Raw genomic sequence first — 12,978 nt, 5'->3', positions numbered from 1 at the left:
TATAACCACCCATTTACGCAGTGACGTTTGATGTAATCAAAGTACCTTTCCGGTATAAGTGATTTACATGATCTCATGGTCGAAAGGACTAGGTAACTATGTATCGAAAGCTTATAGCAAATAACTTAATGACGTGATCTTATGCTACGCTTAATTGGGTGTGTCCATTACATTCATATAATGACATAACCTTGTTATTAATAACATCCAATATTCATGATCACGAAACCATGATCATCTATTAATCAACAAGCTAGTTATACAAGAGACTTACTAGGGACTCTTTGTTGTTCACATAACACACATGTATCAATGTTTCGGTTAATACAATTATAGCATGTTATGTAAACATTATCATAAACACAAAGATATATTATAATAACCATTTTATTATTGTCTCTTGGGCATATCTCCAACAGTCTCCCACTTGCACTAGAGTCAATAATCTAGTTTACATATGTAAAGATATAACACCTTGGCCTTCCGGTGCTTTATCATGTTTTGCTCACGGGAGAAGTTTTAGTCAACGGATCTGACATGCTCAGAAACGTATGTATTTTGCAATTCATTTGCGTCTCAACGCATCACTCATTTCCAAATGAGTCGGCATTAAATATGTTTGGTCTTTTGGTGGAACCTTAATTCCGCGGTCTGAAATATGTCACTAATATTGTCACACACAATATAGCTTCAAAGTTCTGACTTTGTCGGAACTACACCAAGTTCTCAAAGAACCTCTTGACTTAACATCCACTATCATTGTCAAAATAATGACATACTCTGCCTTCTTTTGTAGAATCCGTCACAATATTTAGAACTCTTCTAAATCTAGCATAGACAACTTCTAGCTCATTGTGCTACCTTTTAAACAACACTTAGTCTAATTTGAGATTGAAATTTTATTTTCATATGTGACAAAACAAATATCGGTGCAACACCTTACAGTGATTTGTTTGTCATTTCTCCATACAAAACTATATATATATATATCCTTGGTTCTTCTTAAGTACTCAAGAATATTCTTACTGTTTTTCAATGATCATCACATGACTCATTCTGGTACATGCTCTTAACACTTTAGAGCACTGAACATCTGATTGTGTACATATTTTTCGCAATTTATAATCACTCATGTGTTTTTACTCACTGAGTGTCAGATATACTCAAGTCTTGTTAAACCTTCACATGATAAGAACATTTTCTTAATATTTCTATATTGAACTACGTCAATATCCATTCTATGTACTTTGACTTAAACTTATTATGTGTTTCAATCTATCTTCATAGATCTTGACACTAAATTTGTTTCAGTCCATATCCTTTCATTGAAATTAATTTCTCAATGAAACCTTTTAATCAAGTATATAATTACATCATTTATAACCCACTATATGTCATCTACATAAATTATTATAAATATGTCTCAGTGCTCCCACTTAATTTCTTGCAAATGCAAGCCTCTTCATCGTTTCTGGTGAAATCATAACTCTTTGATCATTTCATCCGGTGAAGATTCCAATTCCTCGATACTTACTTCATCCAATTGAAGTTCGTATACCTATCTAGTATTCCACGGACTAGCAAAACTCTTGGTTGTATCTTGTATACATCTTTAATACACACTTCTGTTAAGTAATGTATTTTGCCATCCTACTATCATATCTCATAAAAGAAATATGTAGCGATTACTAGAATAATCCACATAGACTATAAGCATCGCTACGGAAGATCTAATCTTATCGTAGTCAATTCTTTGAACTTTGTCGTAAACTACTTTTTGACAAGTCGAGCTTCTTCAAGGATATTCCATCCAAGTCCATCAATTTTATAGATCCATTTACTTTCAAAAAGTATTCATCTATCTTGGATTTCATGGCGTATAGCCATTTTAACGGAGTCAGGGCCCATCATAACTTCTTTGTTTGTAGTTGGTTTATCATTGTTCAAAATCAATCCTTTGTCCACAAATCATTTATTTGATCACAAAGTAAACCATACCTACAAGGTTCAATATGTACTTCGATCTCCATGGCTAAAACACTTTGTAGTCATGGGAGCTATGATCGACGTGGCCGCTTCCGAACCAATTCCGATGCTGCGCTACTCTGATCATTATGCTTAGGTTCATAAACCTTATCAAGTTCTATTTTCCTCCCACTCAAATACTTCGCTAGAAAACAATTTCTTGGAAATAAGAAACATTGACAAACACTTTTGTCTTTGTCTCCATAGTGGGAAGAATTCCCAATCAATTCTCTGGGATAACCAACAAAGACATTCATCCGATCTTGGTTGTAAACTTATTTACTTATGCTATGCATACCAAAATTTAAGAAAGGACTATTAGGGTTCATACCCATGCCATAACTCGTATGGTGTCATTTCTACGGATCATGATGATGCTCTATTCAATGTAAAAGCGGTAGTCACTAAAGCATAATCCACAAAAAATATAACGGCATTCAATATTTTATCTCATCATTGACCCAACATGGTTTGGATACATTTCTCGGATACTATATCACTATGATACTCCAAGAAATGTGAGTTGTAGAACAATTTCATAACTCTCTTAGATGTTCGCTAAAACTCGTAATTCAAATATTTTCCCAATGATCCAATCATAGATATTTGACTTTTCTATTACGATGATTTCCACTTCATGCCGAAATTTATTTGAATCCATTCAAATGTTTCAAACTTCTTCCTTATCGAATATATTCACATATATATACTCAATTCATTGTTGGAAGTTTTCATGAAGTAGAAGAATCTCCCGCACACAACTATGTCCAGTGAACCACATACATCATCATGTATGTTTCCACTAAGTTAGTTGCCCGTTCAACTCTTTGGCCTATGAACGGTATTTTAGTCATTCTCTTTTAGAAAAGATTTTGCAAGCGCCAAACGATTCAAAAATCAAATGACTCCAAAAATCCATTTGCATGGAGTTCCTTCATGCGTTCCTCTCTAACATGACCTAAATGGCGGTTCCACAAATAAGTGGAATTCAAATCAATTGCCTTATGGCATTTTAGCGTCAGTGTTATGTATGTGTGCTTCACCATTAAGATTTATAATAACTTATCCATCGTACATGGAGTAATGTCATAATTTGAACAACTCATAACAATTATTAAGTTCTTTATTATAAATTCTAAGGGCTAGGTAGAATGCCAACGACAAGCATAATAACACTTTATTATGTTCCAGATGTGCATTATTACCATATTCCTTATCAGTCACTTAGGCCATCATATTCTTGTATTGCGTTATATTGTATGACATCTCATACCAACCAATCTGGTACAAATACCCAAGAATTTCATTATGTGACCAAACAAGGAATACATCCATAACATGTATATCATGTATATACACCTGAGCTAGACTTTCTAGTCTTTTCTTTCTTTCTGCCAAAATATCTTTTGTAGTTTCTCTTTTAGCTTTCCTCATTCTCAGAAAACACTTCACCTTCAATAACTTCTAGGTTTGTTGGTCAAATACCAATAACCTTGAGGTTCCTACTTTGAAGTTGATCATTATATGACAAGTGTTTCAGATTTCACTATTAGTAACTTTGTAATATGATGAACAATTTCACTCATAATTTTATCCATCATATCATGACGACTTTTCCGAGACCATATCTGTACATGCTAGGCTCGTAAAGTTTAACCTTAGTATTCGCATGTGCAAATCTGGCTTGCACCCGTTGTAAGCACACGTAGAATCAATAACACCCGATCATCACGTGATGCTTCGAAACATCGAGTCTTAGCAACGGTGCATACTAAGGACAATCACTTCATGGATATGCGAATATCGTTAGTGCCCCAATAGTTGGAGGATTGGGACGCCTTGCGTCTTCAACCTTCGTACATTCCCATAAAACTTATGAGTTTATGTAGTCTCACCAAATTATATTCTATCATCTTGCAATAAGGTCTTAGATATCACATATATCTCATACCTTGATTATTTCTGAAAACTAAATTTTTAGCTCCTTACTTTTCAAACAGATTTGAACTTCAAGTTTCACGGAGACAAGATAACTTTAGGTACTAATTGAAACCATAACTCTTTGAATCAACAATGTGAGGTTTACTAAAAGTTTGCAATAAGACTTAATCATTTCTTGATTCTTTAACAATACGGTACCAGTCCGTAAAGTTTCTTGTCAGACTTTAACAATATTTCTATCTCAATTACAAGACTAGCGCATGGTAGAAAACGGATGCCAATACTACAAAATTAATTCAAAATACTACTCAGACTATGTTTATGATAATTAGTTCATGTTTTAATCTAATTACTAATGAACTCCCACTTAATACAACATCCCTCATAGTTGTTAAGTGGTACACGATCCATATCCACTACACCAAAACCGATCATCACGTGAGATGATGTAGCTTCAATGGTGAACATCAACATGTTGATCATATCATCCATATGACTCGTGTTCAACCTTTCGGTTTCCGTTGTCCCGAGGCCATGTCCGTACATGCTAGGCTCGTCAAGCAAACCCAAGTATTCCGCGTGTGCAACATGGCTTACACCCGTTGTATGTGAACGTTGAGTCTATCACATCCGATCATCACGAGATGCTTCGAAACGACGAACCGTGCAACGGTGCATACGAGGGGAGAACACTTTATTATCTTGATATTAATGTGAGGGATCATCTTATAATGCTACCGTCGCGTTCTAAGCAAAATAAGATGCATATAGGATTAACATCACATGCAATTCATATGTGATATGATATGGCCCTTTAGTCTTTGCGCCTTCGATCTTCATATCCAAAGCACGGACATGATATCCATCATCAACGGGCATGATCTCCATCATCGTCGGCGTAGCTTCAAGGTCCATGGCGCCGTCTTCATGGTTGTTCACCTCATGTAGCAACTATTACAACTACTTTGAAATACTACTCAACATGAAATTTAAAGACAACCATAAGGCTCCTGCCGGTTGCCACAATATAATAATGATCATCTCATACATATTCATCATCACATTATGGCCATATCACATCACCAAACCCTGCAAAAACAAGTTAGACGTCTCTAATTTGGTTTGCACATTTTACGTGGTTTAGGGTTTTCGAGTGAGATCTAATCTACCTACGAACATGAACCACAACGGTGATACTAGTGTTGTCAATAGAAGAGTAAATTGAATCTTCACTATAGTAGGAGAGACAGACACCCGCAAAGCCACTTATGCAATACAAGTTGCATGTCGAGCGTGGAGCAAATCTCATGAACGCGGTCATGTAAAGTTAGCCCGAGCCGCTTCATCCCACTATGCCACAAAGATGCAAAGTACTCAAACTAAAGACAACATAAGCATCAACGCCCACAAAACAATTGTGTTCTACTCGTGCAACCATCTATGCATAGACACGGCTCTGATACCACTGTAGGGATTCGTTGCATAGAAAATAAAAAATTTCCTACCGCGAGAACGCAATCCAAGCCAAGATGCAATCTAGAAGACGGGAGCAACGAGGGGATGATCGAGACTCACCCTTGAAGATTTCCAAAGCCTACAAGAGTAGGCTCTTGTTGCTGTCGTAGACGATCACTTGCCGCTTGCAAAAGCGCGTAGAAGATCTTGATCACGGTGCCACAATCGGGCAGCACCTCCGTACTCGGTCACACGTTCGGTGTTGATGAAGACGATGTCCTTCTCCCCGTTCCAGCGGGCAGCGGAAGTAGTAGATCCTCCTCGGAATCCCGGCAGCACGACGGCGTGGTGGCGGTGGTGGTGGAGATCTCCGACAGAGCTTCGCCTAAGCTATGTGGGAGAGAGAAGTAGGAGGGAACCGCTAGGGTTTGGGAGAGGGGGCGTCGGCTAGGGCAGCCTTGAGGGGGTGCGGCCATGGTGGTATTGATGTGGCCGGCCAGCCCCTCTCCTCCCCTCTATATATAGGTGGAAGCCCCAAGGTTTAGGTCAAAAGTCTCCGAATAAGACCCCAACATAAACCTTCCATGTGACCAAACCTAGGGGGAGTGGGACTCCCCCTTTCCTTGGTGGGGTGGCCGGCCACCATGGGGAGGAGTCCACTTGGGACTCCTCCTCCCTTAGGCTGGCCGGCCAAGGTGGGTGGAGTCCCTCTGGGACTTCACCTTCCATGCCGATTTCTTCCGGACTCTTCTAGATCCTTCTAGAACCTTCCTGGAAAAATATATACCGGATCATTTTCAAACCTAGAAAATGACTTCCTATATATGAATCTTATTCTCCGGACCATTCCGGAACTCCTCGTGTTGTCCTGGATCCCATCCGAGACTCCGAACAAAACTTCGAACTCCATTCCAAATTCCATATCTACTTAAACGACATCAAACCTTAAGTGTGTCACCCTACGGTTCGCGAACTATGTAGACATGGTTGAGACTTCTCTCCGACCAATAACCAATAGCGGGATCTGGAGATCCATAATGGCTCCCACATATTCAACGATGACTTTAGTGATCGCTCGAACCATTTACATACGATACCGATTCCCTTTGTCACGCGATATTTTACTTGTCCGAGGTTTGATCATCGGTATCTCTATACCTCGTTCAACCTCGTCTCATGACAAGTACTCTTTACTCGTACCGTGATATGTCATCTCTTATGAACCATTCATATGCTTGCAAGCTAATTAGATGACATTCCACCGAGAGGGCCCAGAGTATATCTATCCGTCATCGGGATGGACAAATCCCACTGTTGATCCATATGCCTCAACTCATACTTTCCGGATACTTAATCCCACCTTTATAACCACCCATTTACGCAGAGTGGCGTTTGATGTAATCAAAGTACCTTTCCGGTATAAGTGATTTACATGATCTCATGGTCGAAAGGACTAGGTAACTATGTATCGAAAGCTTATAGCAAATAACTTAATGACGTGATCTTATGCTACACTTAATTGGGTGTGTCCATTACATCATTCATATAATGACATAACCTTGTTATTAATAACATCCAATGTTCATGATCACGAAACCATGATCATCTATTAATCAACAAGCTAGTTATACAAGAGGCTTACTAGGGACTCTTTGTTGTTCACATAACACACATGTATCAATGTTTCGGTTAATACAATTATAGCATGTTATGTAAACATTATCATAAACACAAAGATATATTATAATAACCATTTTATTATTGTCTCTTGGGCACATCTCCAACAAGGACTAGCTAAGGGAGGTTCAAGTCTGCGCGCTGTTGAGGGACTTGCTTGGTGTTCCGGGCTTCACAGCAGCGGTATGAAAGTGGGGACGACAACACAAGTGAAGTTTAGACTCCTACCTTTCAGGGTGAAAACCCAAGGTCTGGCCTTAACTGGTTGTGTCTGACAATGACCTTGTTGGAGGCACTGTTTTGAGAGCGAGGACTATCTTCAGGGTGAAAACCTAAGATCTTTGATCGGCCAACGACGGTGTTAGAGCATTGTTTCCTTCTTGAAGGCGTCGTTTTTGGAGAGTCTGTATTTCAGGTGTTGTCTTGGTGGTGGATGTATTGCTGGTTTTAGGCTCGAGATACTGTAGCGGGACTTTTGTTTCTTAGTTTTCTTTTCTATTTTTTGGCTGTGTGCATGCGTAGTGCCATTAGGGTGGTGCGTTGTTGCAGAGGCTGGGTGTAATTGGTATCTTTTGATATTAATATATTTCCTTTATCGAAAAAATGGCTGCTTTGATAATATGAACCGCCACACTGTAACATGGTGGTTATAAAGGTGTTGCTCAGGTATTCTAAAGGGATGGGTTGAGAAGTATGTGTCAAGAGAGGAATTTTTCCATCCGTGTGACGGATAGATACCCTAGGCCAACTCGACGATATCATATCTACGAAGCTTGCAAGCGTGTGACTAGGTCATGAGGATATGATATCACATGAACGAGTTGAATATGTTTGTCGGTAACGAGATCGAACAAGGTATAGGAGATACCAAAAATCAAATCTCGAAAAAACTAGGTATCGTATGACAAAGGGAATGGGACTCGACGTTGAGGTTCAAGCGATAAAGATAATTCGTGGAAACCGTAGGGACTGTTGTGGTTTTCGAGAACCCTTGGTGATCACTGATCGGAGAGATGTCTCGATCATTTATGCACATTCCTGAACCCGTAGGGTGGCACACTTAAGGGTATATGACGCTTAGAGATTGATTCGGGATCGTTGGAGAAATAAGAGAGAACAGCGAAATTGTTCGGAGAGATATCGGAATAAGTTTGGAGTCTATGAATTGTTCCACTTAATACTATGTTTTATTATTTAATTAACTGAATTAAATATAAAAAAATTGAATTAAAAATAGGGAAACCCGTAAATGGGCCACCATTGGGCAGCCCATGAAGGGGGCCGACCAAACCCCAACGGGAAAAGGTGGGCTGGCGGCCCATGTTGGGCGGCCGACCCCAAACCCTAACCCTAGGGGGCACTGGTGGCTTAGGGGGGTGGCGCAAGGTGGCCCCACCTCCTCTCCCCTCCGCCTATATATACAAAGGAGCCCCTCCTCCTCATTCACCCCCTTGGATTTTGCCTTCACTCCCTCACGCGTGGCCACCATACGCATACTGGGTGAGATCTCTGCACCATACGCACACCATTGTGCTACTGGAATCTTGGTACGAATCTTCTTCTTCTGCTGCTTCGTTGGACTGGACTCAGGGGACGTCTATACATCGTACGTGTGTAGAACTGCGGATGTGCAACACTTGGAGCGCTCAGACGCTTGTAATTCTACTTGATCCTGAAATTGGCGTTGATGTACATCTTCACCAACAACGTTCATTCGGGATGTAACGCTTTCGGTCTTCAAGGTATGAACATCGAATCTCTCCGTTACTTTACATATGCGTATAATAGATCTTGGTTATGTTATTTTGCCATAGGAAATTTTTTGTTATCTACTACGGAACCGTACACACCATACCATCGCTACCGGTTGATCAACCTCTTAATAGAGTTAACTATCGATGAACACTTGTCCGATGTTCCCACCCCCTCTCTTCGTCGGAGTGGTAATAAGAGGAGGTGGGGACCGGACGGCAGTCAGCTAGAGACAGAGGAGATGGGGGCGGCTATGAGTGCTTTTTCATTCTTAGGCTTTTTCTTTAATCACGTTAGTTAAGCAACTCTTCAACAAGTGTATCACTTGAATTTGTCTACTTGTCTTGCCATGACATTAGTAGTCGGCTAGGGTGACACAATGCAAAGGTCATATCATAACCTGGAATCCCGGGAAGAACTAGCTAAGTATCTAGTTCTTCTATGTATGTATGTATGTATGAAATTTATGAACTACTAGTTGGAAAAATCATGACGCCAAGCCTTCTTTTAAATGTCAAGTTTTAGTTTGTAGTATCTGCTATGGCAGATGAAATCTCATACCCGGTATGGCTTTTCAGAGTACCTGGTATTAATTATCCAGGTTCAGTTTTTTGAGATCTGCTAGAGATGTTCTAACCGCAGTTAGTCGGGGCTATCACATCAGTGTCAATACAATAATACTATCCAGCTTAGCAGATGGAGCTGCAAAATCAAAAGACAAACCTGGCAGCTGGCTCAAAACAAAGCGCAGCAGATGATGATCTGGTATGAACAACCGTCCCATAAAAGAAAAAACGATGATCTGGAATGGATCTCCGGTCGAAAAACAAGATAAAGAACGTTGATCTGACAAGAACTGTTGTCTGCTCAGCATCCGAACAAACAGACACCACTACTTAATTCCAGGTCGCTCCATTCCATTAGACTATTGCTCCATTCGATTAGACTATCTCATCCCCCAGAAGCGCAGAACGACACGGTCGAGTTTTTTGAAAGAGAGATAAAGGAGTAGGGGCGAGGAACAGAAGTCTAACATGAATACTCCGGGAATAAAGTGTACTTTTAATTTTGTATTAAGTTAAACATTTATGATTTAATCAATTATATGAAAATGTGGCTTTATGATTATAAATTAATATCACTGCATCCTGCGTCCATCTTGAAATATAGTTTTGTAATTTACGTGTTTGATGTTTTATATGTTGCTACTCCCTCTATCCTATAAAGGAAAATCTTAGGTTTATCTAATAGACACTTATGCGAATGTACATGAGACTGTTTCGTCCTGCCGCCCCCGCGAGCGCAGGGCGAAACCCTAGCCTTCCCCAACTCCACCCCCTCCTCCCCCCGTCCCTCCCTCGCCGCCGCCAGAGGGCGTCGCCGGGCAAAGCCCCGGGGCGCCGGCGGCGGCGGGGCTTCTCTCCCCGCGTGGCCGTGGTGGCGCGGTCCGGCGCGGTCGGCGGGGGCGCCGTGCTTGACGTCCGGCGCGGCGGCGCGGTGGCCCGACCACGGCGTGGTGAAGGCGCTTCTCCGGCGGGGTGGCGGCGCGGTCTCGGCTTCCGGCCGGCCGGCGCGGCCTCGCGGGCGGCGCGCCGTGGCCATGGGTGGTGGCGGCGGGCCCGCATCCGGGCCAGCGGGCCTAGGTCCGGGCCTCATCGTGGCTGCCTCGGGTGGGCGGCCTCGATGCGTCCGGGTCGGCGAGCGGCGAGGGCGCTGGTTCGTCTCCCCCGATGTCCTGCGGCAGGCATCGTGGTGGGTGCCTCGGTCCGGCGTCCTCGACTCCTCGGGATGTGAGGCGGCGGCGGGCGGCGTCTGCGGCGTGGAGCTGCGGTTTCACATCGGTTCTGAGGTAGTAGCTGCTGTCCTGGGCTCCTGCTCACCTTTTCCCCACCTCCCGGACGAAAGTCCAAAATCTTGTTGATTGGGCGGCGGCGACGCGCTGTTGCGCCGTGACCTTCTTGGAGGCGCCGCCTGGGGAGGTTTCGTTAGGTTGGCGGAGCTGAAGGTTGCAGCTTTGGGCAATGTCGGTCCTGTGCAGCTGCGGTGATCTCTAGCCCGTATGCGTGCGTCGACGGCAGTCTGCCCCGTCCTCTGCAGGTGCTCCCGGCGGATTTCTCGTCGTTGGTGGATGTCCAAGTGCTCGGCAGTGCAGCCGGTATGGTGTGATCCTTGTCAAGGTAGTCTTCTCCAGGGTGGCGTCGGGTCCGGAGCCCAACACCTCTGCGGCTCTCGGGTGAGCTTCTCTCATGTCCGATGGTTCGACGCCTTCGAACCAGGCGAGTGGGCAGGGGCCCTCTTCGGCATGAGAACAGGTTGGTGCTTCTGGTGCTCGGAGTCCTGGCTGTTCTCCTCGGAATCAAGACTACAATTCTGCTCCGGGCAGTGCCTTGCTCCTCGAATTAGGCTTTCGCCCCGCTATATTAATATAGCAACCACACGATACAACGAGCACGCTGGGGCCGCAGCACAACCAAGCCCAAAAGAAAAGACACAAAAAGAAAGAAAAGAGAAACAAATGCTGTCATCGGCAGCTCGACGGAAAAACGAAGACGAGTCGCCACCGTTGCGCCCTCCGGACATGTCCCACCACGCGCCTCGCACTCTGGATCGCCCCCATACCAAGCAACACCTCCAACAAGGAAAGCGACGATGGCGCCGCTGCTGCCCGGACAAGGCCTAGGGTTTCCCCCGGTACGCGGCGGGGGTGGTGAAGGAGGTACACCCGATGCCCTTCAGGAAGGAAGGATGGCACCCGCAGGCGTCACCGCATCGGAGCCGAACGAGCCGGCAAGGATTTCTCCTAACGCTCCGGGCAGTGCCTTGTTGTGCCTCCGGTCGGTGTCCTTGGTGTCGAACAGCGGCGGTCTGCACTCCTGCAAGCTTGTCCTCGCTCGTAGTGCAGTGTTGTAATTCGTTATGTATGTACTCGTGTATCTTTCCTGCCGTGGTGTGCGTGTGTGGTGTGGTGTTCTGTTGTAACTCCTGACCGGTTGATGGCTTTGTTAATTCAAAGCTGGGCTTTCGAGCCTTCTATTTGAAAAAAAACTTATACGAATGTAAAACATTTTTAATAGGGAGTACTATATTCTTTAAAAATTAGTCACATTTTTTAAAAAAAGCTTAACATAAGACGGATTCTCCACAGCTACAAAGTTGAGAAATCCAGAAAAAGAAGCTGTTCTTTGGCTATAAACTATTTAACTGCAATCTGGCTTCATCGTAATGAATATTTATTTTCAAATTTCAAATATTTTAAATTGATTTTGCAGGGGCCGCGCGCACGCGCACCCCCTCTATCAAAAATTATGATGTCCACTCCCAGAAGAGGAGATGGTAGAATAGTGCTCCTCCCAAGTGCAATGGAAGCCACTAATCTAGGCCCCGGGTGTTCTTAATCACCCATCGACCCCATCCAGTTTGGAGCTCCGGCTTTTTCAGGTAGCCCTAGGCGCCTCATATAAAGGATCCTCCTAAGCATCACGCTCTGTCAATAAGCGGTACGGGATTATTAGAACAATCCAGGTTTGATCGCTCGGACGTGTGTTGCGATGTATCCTTCCCAGCCGCGGGCCGAGACGCCAGCAGTTGGGATTTTTTTGGGCCGAGCTGTGTGCCGTACTCGAGCCCAGCCTAACTGCAAGAAAACTTCAGCGAATTTCGTTCGTTAAAAACAACCGCAGTTTATTCGTTGCGCTAGAAAGCTGCAGTTGATTATTCTGAATAAACTGGTGCAGTTAGTTGGGACAGTCACGTCAGTGCCAATAGAATATAACAGATGTCTTGAGAGCAGATGCAGCTATCCAAGCAAGAGACAAATCAGACTGCTGGCTCCAAACAAACAAATAGCTGCCGATTATCTGGTACGAACCCGCGTTCAAAAACTAAGAAGAAACGATGAGCTGGTATGATCCTCCTCGCAGAAAACAAAGCAAAATAAAAACAGTGATCTTGTATGAACCGCTAGCTGTCTGCTCATCATCATCTTCAACAGCGTATCCATGGCGGATAAAAAACACAGCCCTGTACTGCTAGTTTAACCGGGTCAACCCTAGCAATCATGCCACACGGGCCGCGATCATCCATTGTTGCCACGCAACGACTCGACAAGTGTATCGCGGAAGTCAGCAA

At 43.4% G+C, this 12,978-nt stretch overlaps 1 pseudogene; it reads right to left on the bottom strand.

Moving 5' to 3' along the window:
• Nucleotides 1-12,115: 12,115 nt before the first annotated feature.
• LOC124650828 lies at nucleotides 12,116-12,269 on the bottom strand (annotated as a pseudogene).
• Between the last annotated feature and the right edge of the window lie 709 nt (nucleotides 12,270-12,978).

Source organism: Lolium rigidum, chromosome 4 (genome assembly GCF_022539505.1).
Source record: "Lolium rigidum isolate FL_2022 chromosome 4, APGP_CSIRO_Lrig_0.1, whole genome shotgun sequence".
Classification (NCBI taxonomy): domain Eukaryota; kingdom Viridiplantae; phylum Streptophyta; class Magnoliopsida; order Poales; family Poaceae; genus Lolium; species Lolium rigidum.
The sequence above is the reverse complement of the archived record's forward strand: the minus strand, read 5'-3'. Positions and strand labels throughout refer to the sequence as shown.